This window comes from Pyxicephalus adspersus, chromosome 7, assembly GCF_032062135.1.
Source record: "Pyxicephalus adspersus chromosome 7, UCB_Pads_2.0, whole genome shotgun sequence".
Classification (NCBI taxonomy): domain Eukaryota; kingdom Metazoa; phylum Chordata; class Amphibia; order Anura; family Pyxicephalidae; genus Pyxicephalus; species Pyxicephalus adspersus.
The window spans coordinates 71,603,143-71,611,873 of NC_092864.1; the positions used below are offsets into that span (position 1 = coordinate 71,603,143).

Consider the following 8,731-nt stretch of genomic DNA (forward strand, 5'->3'; position numbering starts at 1 on the left):
ACTTCCTGTGTCTCCTGTGTCTGCGGTGGCCCGTGTCACCAGTGTCTCCTTGATTTCTGGTTCTTTACCCCTGGCTTGTTCTTCTTGCTTGCTGCCTCCTTTGACCCCAGCCATCCTTGAAAATTCTCTTGCCTAGTGATTTGGTACCTTGCATCAATCTGCCCACCCTGATGTGTCCAAAGGCTGCAACCGGTCAGTAACCAGCAGCGCAACATCCTTACCACTAGAGACTCTGAAGAAGATCTCGGTACTGTTTAGACTCTGCGCCTTGGCCCTTCCCAGGGCTCACACCACTTCTGTGCCAGCCGTAGCGCGCCCTTTTGGCCCTGTCTCTCCACATGTGACAGCCGGTTTTAGGTATAAAACTAATAAAGGCCTTGTTAGCCTCCTCTGGAACTAGATTGCCCTCTCTGAGATAATTAAAATATTGAGTCAAATGGGGAGCCAGTTCTGATCCAAAAGTTTTATTGTATGTGTTAGTTGAACCGTCTGGACCAGGGGCATTATTTCCTCTTAGGCGTTTGTTGGTTCTAAATATTTCTTCTTCACTGAATTTTCCATCAGCTAATTTCAGTTTAGAAAGGACATAGACCCTGCTTTTGAGGTGTAACCTGTTAGCTAAAGGAGTGCCTTATTTATCACCCCCAGTAAAGAATTTATGTTTGAACCAGCGCAAAGATTTCTCAGCTCTGGAAGTCAATCACAGTATCAATTCTATCCTGAGAATTTTTTCTGTCATCGCAGGTCTAGATCTAGCTGCTGTTTTTGTTGCAAATCAAGTAAGGCTTGTTGTTTTGGTTAATGAGTTTGGTAGCTAGCTTCTTGATATTGGTAGCCAGATAAATTAAGTGGCCTCTAATGGTCATCTTATGAGCATCCCAATTAATTGTGGGAGAGGTATTGTCAGAGGCAAAAATTTGAGGCGAAAGTATTAAAATATTTTAGACCTGATAGGTGCATAAAATAGAAACATCACTGAAGAGACAAATTGGGTCTCCAATGGGGGCGAGAGTCCTTTGTCCATAGCTTTGAGAGTTGGAACATGACTGGGTCGTGATCTGACCCCGGGGTTGCTAAAGTGCGAGCTGAGGTTAGATGTGTGATACAGGCAGATTGTATAAATGCGTGATTTATCCTTGAGTATTGCTTGTGGGCTGAGGAGTATTAAGTATAATCCCTAGTGGATGGGTTATGTTTCCTCCAGGCATCTACCAAGTCATATTGGCCTGGTTGTAGGAACATAGTATGTTAGAATGGAAAAGTCTTTGGAAAAACACAAGGCAATTCCTCTCTATTTTTAGGGAATTAGCAAAAAAATGCCAGTGGGAAGTGTCTGAGTAAGTATCTAGGACAAGAAGCTGCAGAAAAGTGGGTCTCTTGTAATGCTAGCACATATATCTACCCAAAGAGACTGATAATATTGGAAGGCCTTAACCAACTTTACAGGAGAAATAAAAACTTGTACATTATGCGTTAGAAAGGTTATTTTTTAAGTTGTAGAGGTTATCAGGACAATCAATTGTGTCGACATAGCAAACCATACATAGGTCAAAGATATGAAAATGGGTGAACCCAAGGAATATGATAATTTCAATCAGAGTAACCCAGGAATGGGGGGGGGGGGGTAATGGGGAGGGTAGTTTGTGGAGGGAGAGGAAAACCTCTAAATGTTGTTTATGTAAAATTAACCAAAAGCTAAGGTAAAAAAATAAAAAAAATAAAAAAGGATCAGAAAATCTGATCAAATATGCGAGTCCAGTGTCTATTATGAATCGCTGTTAATCTCTGGGGAGGCCATGTTTACCCGCTTCCAGTTCCTCCAAAACGTAAAATAACAATTGCATAGCAACTCTTCCTTATAAACATAACCTTTTCAATAATAGGCATAAGCATTGTTATCAATAACAGTCAATAAAAAAAACAATTTTACTTAAGAGGAGAAAAGAAATAATTGGAAAAATACAAAGGATATAGATTTGTTTCCACTGTTGTGCAAGAGTTTCTAGCATCCCTGAAATGCGACATTCAAAGAGATATAAATGTATTATGCCAACACAGTCCAAATGCTTTGCATGGATATACCCTGTTTCCCCTATGATAAGGCACTGTCTTATATTTTTTGAAATGCCAAAATATGCTCTAGGTCTTATTTTCAGGGGGATGTCTTATTTTTCCATGAAGAAGACTACAGTACACATTTATTGTTGAAAATCACTCATGATCACTCATGTGCCATTGATTGTGCCCTTCTGATCACTCTGTGCCATTGATTGTCCCCTTCTGATCACTACCATATGTGCCATTGATTGTCCCCTTCTGATCACTCTGTGCCATTCATTGTCCCCTTCTGATCACTACCATATGTGCCATTGATTGTCCCCTTCTGATCACTCTGTGCCATTCATTGTCCCCTTCTGATCACTACCATATGTGCCATTGATTGTCCCCTTCTGATCACTCTGTGCCATTCATTGTCCCCTTCCGATCACTCTGTGCCATTCATTGTACCCTTCTGATCACTGACTGGCCGGGTAACAGACTCCGTTAGGGCAGGGATAAGCAGCTTGCTTGTCCTTTGAAGTTACTTTCAGTTTCACTCTGCACTGCAGCCAGCATCGAGGAGTCACACAGAGGCACACAGTATCAGGTATTGGAGGATGTCTTATTTGCGGGGGTGCTTTATTTTGTTTGAGCAAAAATCGAGGGGTGGCTTGTGTGATGGGGATGCCTTATCATCGGGGAAACACGGTAGAATTAAAAGAGTTCTTTCTTCGAGCTTTAGGAGCGTTGGAGTCCAGAGAGGAGATAACGGGGTTGCGGTGCCATCTAACTGGAGGCTGATTTGAAGGGCCAAAGGAGATGAGTCCCAGTTTTGTTAACAGTATTTCGCCTTCAGTAAAAAAGGCATGAAACTTGTTTTAAAAATGGAAGAACAATTTAAATGGGAACACCCAATGATATCACTGGTCAACAAACATTTTCTTGCCGAACAGATCAAAGTAATTTTAGGTTATGTTTGATGCACAGATTCCAAATATGGTATTGGTTTTGCTGGATTGGCTCTAGTTTTTGAAATAATAACCTCATAGAAAACTAATGAAACATGAAAATTAAGCAAAATTGAAAAAGATATGCCTACGTATTAAAACATAAATTTTTGAAATACTTAATGTCAATATATTCTATATTCAGTATATTTACAGAACTAATCACAAATAAGTAATTGAAAAACTCTGTTTGTATGATCTCCTTTTATGCTGATGATCAGGACAATCACGTTGAAGGCTCCAGCAATAGTCTACCATCATGTGTCTATCCTATCTGCCCTGATACCTTTCTTCCATCACCTTTATATCTTGATGGAACCTCTGTCCTTGTTCCTCAGTGAAATCGCCAAAGTTTTCTGGAAGTTTGTGCAAATGGAGATAGTGTAGGTTTATGCTCATAGTAGCACCCAAATTTTTAAAGTTTAAGAACAAGTTGTGTACCACTTCTTCATAATTTTGTGTGTTTTTTGTTACCCAAGAAGTTCTTGCCAACCATGACATAGCTGTGCCAGGCAGAAGCTTTAGTACCAGTCATGTAACTTGTAAAATTGTATTAATTTATCATTTTCCGAATCTGGGGTCCAACAAAGATTCCTGCTTTTAATTTTTCAGTACTCTATCCAGGGAAGAATCTACAAATGTATTTGAAGCAATCACCGTCCTTGTTCAGAGCTCTAACAAATTGCTTCAATAATCCAAACTTTGTTTAGTGGAGGGAGAATGATTTTGTCTATGTCAACCATTGGCTCATTAATGATGTTCGCTGAACCTTTTTTCATGTTTTCCCTTGAAGGCCATGTTACTTTTTTCCAGTGATCTTGCTTTGCTCTACTATCCCACAAGCAGATGAAACACGAGTACTTTGTGTATCCACTTTGCTGTCCCGATAGGAAGTTCACCATTTTTTAATCAACATATATGGACCATTGGTGTTCACGATGGCAAAGCTTTTGTAAGATCATTTTGATATTTTCATATTCTTTAGGTTCTTTAAGTTTTGTTGAGTGAACAATTGGAATTGATGCATAGCAGTTGCCATTATGCAGTAAAACAGATTTCAAACTTTGAGTGGAACTTCCTATGAAAAGCCACCAGTCTTCTCCTCGGTATTCTGGTACTTCCATATGGGCTAGTAGTCCAGGGATGTTACAACAGTACACAAAGTGTAAAAAACCCCGGTTCAATTTGCTCCAATAGGAAGAAAAAATCCTTCCTGATCTCATGAGGCAGTTGGTTGTTCCCTGGATTAACAGTCTCTGTTGTCTTTATTTACCTTTAATACCCATTTAAATTCCAGCCTTTTCTTAAAGCAATTTATAGTACTTGCTGAAACTACTTCCTGAGGGAGCCTATTCCACATTTTCACAGTGAAGAATTCCTTCCTTATCTGGAGGTTAAATTTCTTTTCCTCCAGATACCCCCTTGTCTATTGACCTCAAAGAGAATAACTGGGAAGCAAGTTTTCCAAATGGACCATTTATATATTTATATAGGGTGATCATATCCCCCATTAAAAATGTCTCTTCTTGAGGCAGAATAGATACAGTTCAGCTAATCTCTCCTCATAGCAGAGCTCCTCCATTCCTTTTATTAGTTTAGTTGCCCTTCTCTGCACTCTCTCCAATTCCACAATGTCCTTTTTGTGAACTGGTGCCCAAAACTGGACTGCATATTCCAGATGTGGTCTGACCAATGCTATGTACAGGGGCCGGATTATGTCTCCATATCTGCAGTCTTTTCCTCTTTTATTACAAGAAAGTACTTTACTAGCTTTACATATTGCAGCTTGGCATTGCATTATTTAATAAATCAATGATCCACCAAAACCCCTAAAAGTTCAGATGCAGACTTGGGTCACGTATTACAAGTAAGTAGGTAAACAGGTAGACAGTGGAGTAGCAGTTGATATAGTGTACTTGGACTATGCTAAAGCATTTGGCACCGCACCCCAGAGACAGTTAATATGCAAGTTAGGGTCAATAGGTTTATAAAAGTCAATCTGTAAATGGATAGAGAACTGGCTTAAAGATCTCATCCAGAGAGTTGTAATTAATGATTCATAATCTGAATGGTCTAAGGCAGGGGTGCCCATACTTTTTTGGCTTGCAGGCTACTTTTAAAATGACCAAGTCAAAATGATCTACCAACAATAAAAAGTTGGACTTAATAACTCCTGTGCGCCGTAGAGTCTATATTCCACAAGCACACCTGGATGTACTGTTTGATTGAGCAGGCAAGTGGCAAATGACAATTAATATAGATAAATGTAAAGTTATGCACTTGGGAGCTAACAACATAGGGTCTAGGGGGAAAACATTTGGGGATGGCAGACATGGAAAAGGATCTAGGGGTTCTGGTAGATCATAGACTTAATAACTAATATAGATTGCTTTAAGAAAAAGCTGAATGATTTCTAGAAGCACATAATCTAACTGGGAATTAAAGCTTTAAAGTAAAGATAACAGAGACTGTTGATCGAGGCCACATCCGATTACCTCATGGAATCAGGAAGGAATTTGTTTCCCCTGTTGAAGCAAATTGTACCAGGTTTTTTTTTTTGCCTTCCTCTGGACAAATTTTGAGTTTTTTTTATCTGTGATATGTTTATTGTGGTGTTTGAACTTGATGGACTTATGTCTTTTTTCAACCTAACCAACTATGTAAATACCATGTAACTATGCATTAAATCACTGACCTCTTCTTGGCAGAACTGCTGGTTTGATGAAACATTTCCTTCATATTCACTTCCACTGCTAACTCCTGCATTACACTCCCTGTATATCCTCCATGTTGGATACAGGAATATCAGGGAGTGTACTGAACACTGGTATGGGAACATCAGCAGCATGCAGCACAGGTCGTCTTGCTGATTCCAAATCAGGGTACACTTGTTTTTCTTGTAACGTCTGAAACCTTTTACATTCACAGCACAAATATAACAACCATTATGATGATTTTGGGGCTCGCGCCATACCATAGGTACACCAAATTTCATACTTTTCTGTTTTCTATTTTTCCACTGACGTAGACACTCTACACAAGTTTTGCATACCATATGGGGAGCCCAATACTTATCTTGGTCCCCCAGTTTATTACCAAAATATCCAAGATATGCTTGTTTCACGAATTCTGTAATGTTTCTTCTCTGTAATGTTTTTGCTGAAAATATTCACCACAAATGTAGCAAAATACATTAGGGTCATTTAAACACCTTTTTGAAGAACTCATATTTCTGTACAAAAAATGTATGAATTAAAAGAAGGCAAATGAAAGTTTCATGAAAATAATGCTACATGTATTATATGAAATGCAAAACAGCGGTGTAAAAAAAAATTGGTAAATTTTATGCTGTGTTCACATTTGTTGTTGGTAAAATCGTCTATTCCGATTCCTGTACCACAAGAACTAAAGCCAATTTTTTTTGTTGAGCTGTGTATTTAATGTTGCTGGTTTGAGAGCAAAAAATTGTATAAGATGACCATCACTAGACATATCAGAAAGATTTCTGACCACTTTCTTGAAGGCTTCCTTAGTTTAGAAGAAGTGTGGCCGCACTATCACACCTCCGGGTGACCCATCAGATGCACGATTGCCCATCGCCCTGTGTATTGCATCAAATTCTAGATGTATTGCTGCTTACCTCCCTTTGTGATCCCAAGACAGAATGTAGCACTAAAGCTGTAGAGGACCTGCATGTGTGGGATCAGCAATTTTTTTCCCCTTTGACGAAAGGGCTTCTTCTGCCAATGCCTTAGATGCTCGGGCATGCACTGAAGGAGCACCCAAGAGCCTCCCAGGATGCGAGACGTAGGTACCCCAGGAAGCTCTGCGCTCCTATTCATTCTCAATCGCCTAGGCCAGAGGTCGGCCTTGCCAGTAGTTCGTTCTGGCCTAATGCCCTCCTGGTCGATTGGCCTAATCCCAGCCGTCAGGGGGTGGGCAACCCGTGGCTTTTGAGCCTCCTTTGGTATGCCTCCCTTCCCTATTTACCACCGCCGGCGTTAACACTTCCACCACCGGGCTAAGGGCACATCCCTCTTCACGTATGCATTGTGGAGGAGAGGGATTTCCCTTCAGGGGTGTTCCTGGTGGGGAGTCCCATCAGCACGGGACTCGAGAGAGAGTCCAGCCTAGTGTGCCTTCTTGACCTCCTGAAATGGCTTAGTAGTCAAAAAAGTTTGCTGACCCCTGGCCCAGGCGACCGAGAACTAGGGGTGGTTAAGCCTGGTGATGGATCAGCACAGAGACCCCCCATAATAGAATAAAGTATACAGTGTAGATTTCACTGTAAAATGTTATTTTGGGTACTTAATATTTTTTTAGAAAGAGCATTAGGAATCAGAAGTATATATTTAAAATAGATGTGTAAAAAGAATAGTTCAAAACTGTGTAAAGCAAAGTTCATTGTTTGATTCATGTGTGTGTCAGTGTGTGCGTGTGTCCTGAGCCTCGTGTAACACTTATTTATCAGTTTTCTGCAGCAGCCGATCCTCTTTTAACCATGTAACTAGGAATGAGGGTTGGTGCTGAGCTATTTAGTGCCACATACACATTAGTCTACAGTTGTAACCTAGGTTTGATATATCTAGGAGCCCCATTGTCTTTTATTAGGACACCCCATACAATTGAGCTATATATACTTCTCAATTTATTGATTACTATTTGAACATTTTAGTCATATTCACTTCAACTCTCCCTGAACTGTATTTACCTTTCCTAAACATTTCGCTTCCTTACATACCTTTTCATATTCGACCTTGATCTAATTATGTTTTATTTCATAATATATCGCTTTTGTCAGAGTTACTTTGTACTAGCCTAATATCAATCTGGGGATGACTAACGTAATATATTTTACACTGTACATTTTTTGGATATTCTGCTGAAATCTGATACATCCCAATACTATGTATACACTATCTCTATATAATAGTTACCGGATGGTTCTCACTATCCCCTTTCTTTCGGTCATTTGTTTGTGAAATATTTTATCAGATGACCTTGTTAAATTCCAGAAAGTATTTTCTGCAGAATAGTTTCCAATTAGAATAGGTATGATTATAAGAATTTATAGATTTTCTTTTGTGTATGTGTTTTTTTTAGCAACCATGAATTGTTTTTAGGTTTTTTAGGTGTTGTCTGTGCTAGTTAGTTAAACCATTTGATTCTGTTTAATTACTGTGCATAGTTTGTATTATGTTGCTTCAGACTCATGGCTTTTTGCCATGTGAAAGTGAATGTAAAATGCTATGTGTTTTAGGAGGCGGGATAGGGACTTTCCAGAGATCAAGCTAATGCCTAAATACCGAGCAATAACCTGACTTTGGTGATTTGTTGATAGGACCAAACAGGTGTATCCTTTTTTACCAGGGTGTGATGGTTTAGAATTATGCAAATATAGCACATTATCCTCCAACTTCCTCCAACTTTAGTAAAGTGAAACTGCAAGAGTAAAGATTCGTCTTTCTTCAAGTACTGTATTTTTGGAGGCTTGCTCTAGAAGACAAGAATGTGACATTTACTTGGAATTTATCATCAAAAGGTAAAATGTGTTAATGGGTCTTCTTAAGCCAATATTCCTATAGGCAATTTTAGACATTTGCACTGTTTTTACATACATTGGGGTGAAGGATGTAGCAATTTATTAGGAAACAAAATTAGACACAAATGAAGTATCTTAATTT

At 39.2% G+C, this 8,731-nt stretch overlaps 1 protein-coding gene across 1 annotated transcript in view; it reads left to right on the plus strand.

The window, feature by feature from the left end:
• Positions 1-8,343: 8,343 nt before the first annotated feature.
• CIITA (class II major histocompatibility complex transactivator) overlaps positions 8,344-8,731 on the plus strand; it is a gene marked incomplete in the record, with an annotated part of 62,869 nt that continues 62,481 nt past the window's right edge. The window contains 1 exon segment of the mRNA XM_072418923.1: positions 8,344-8,589.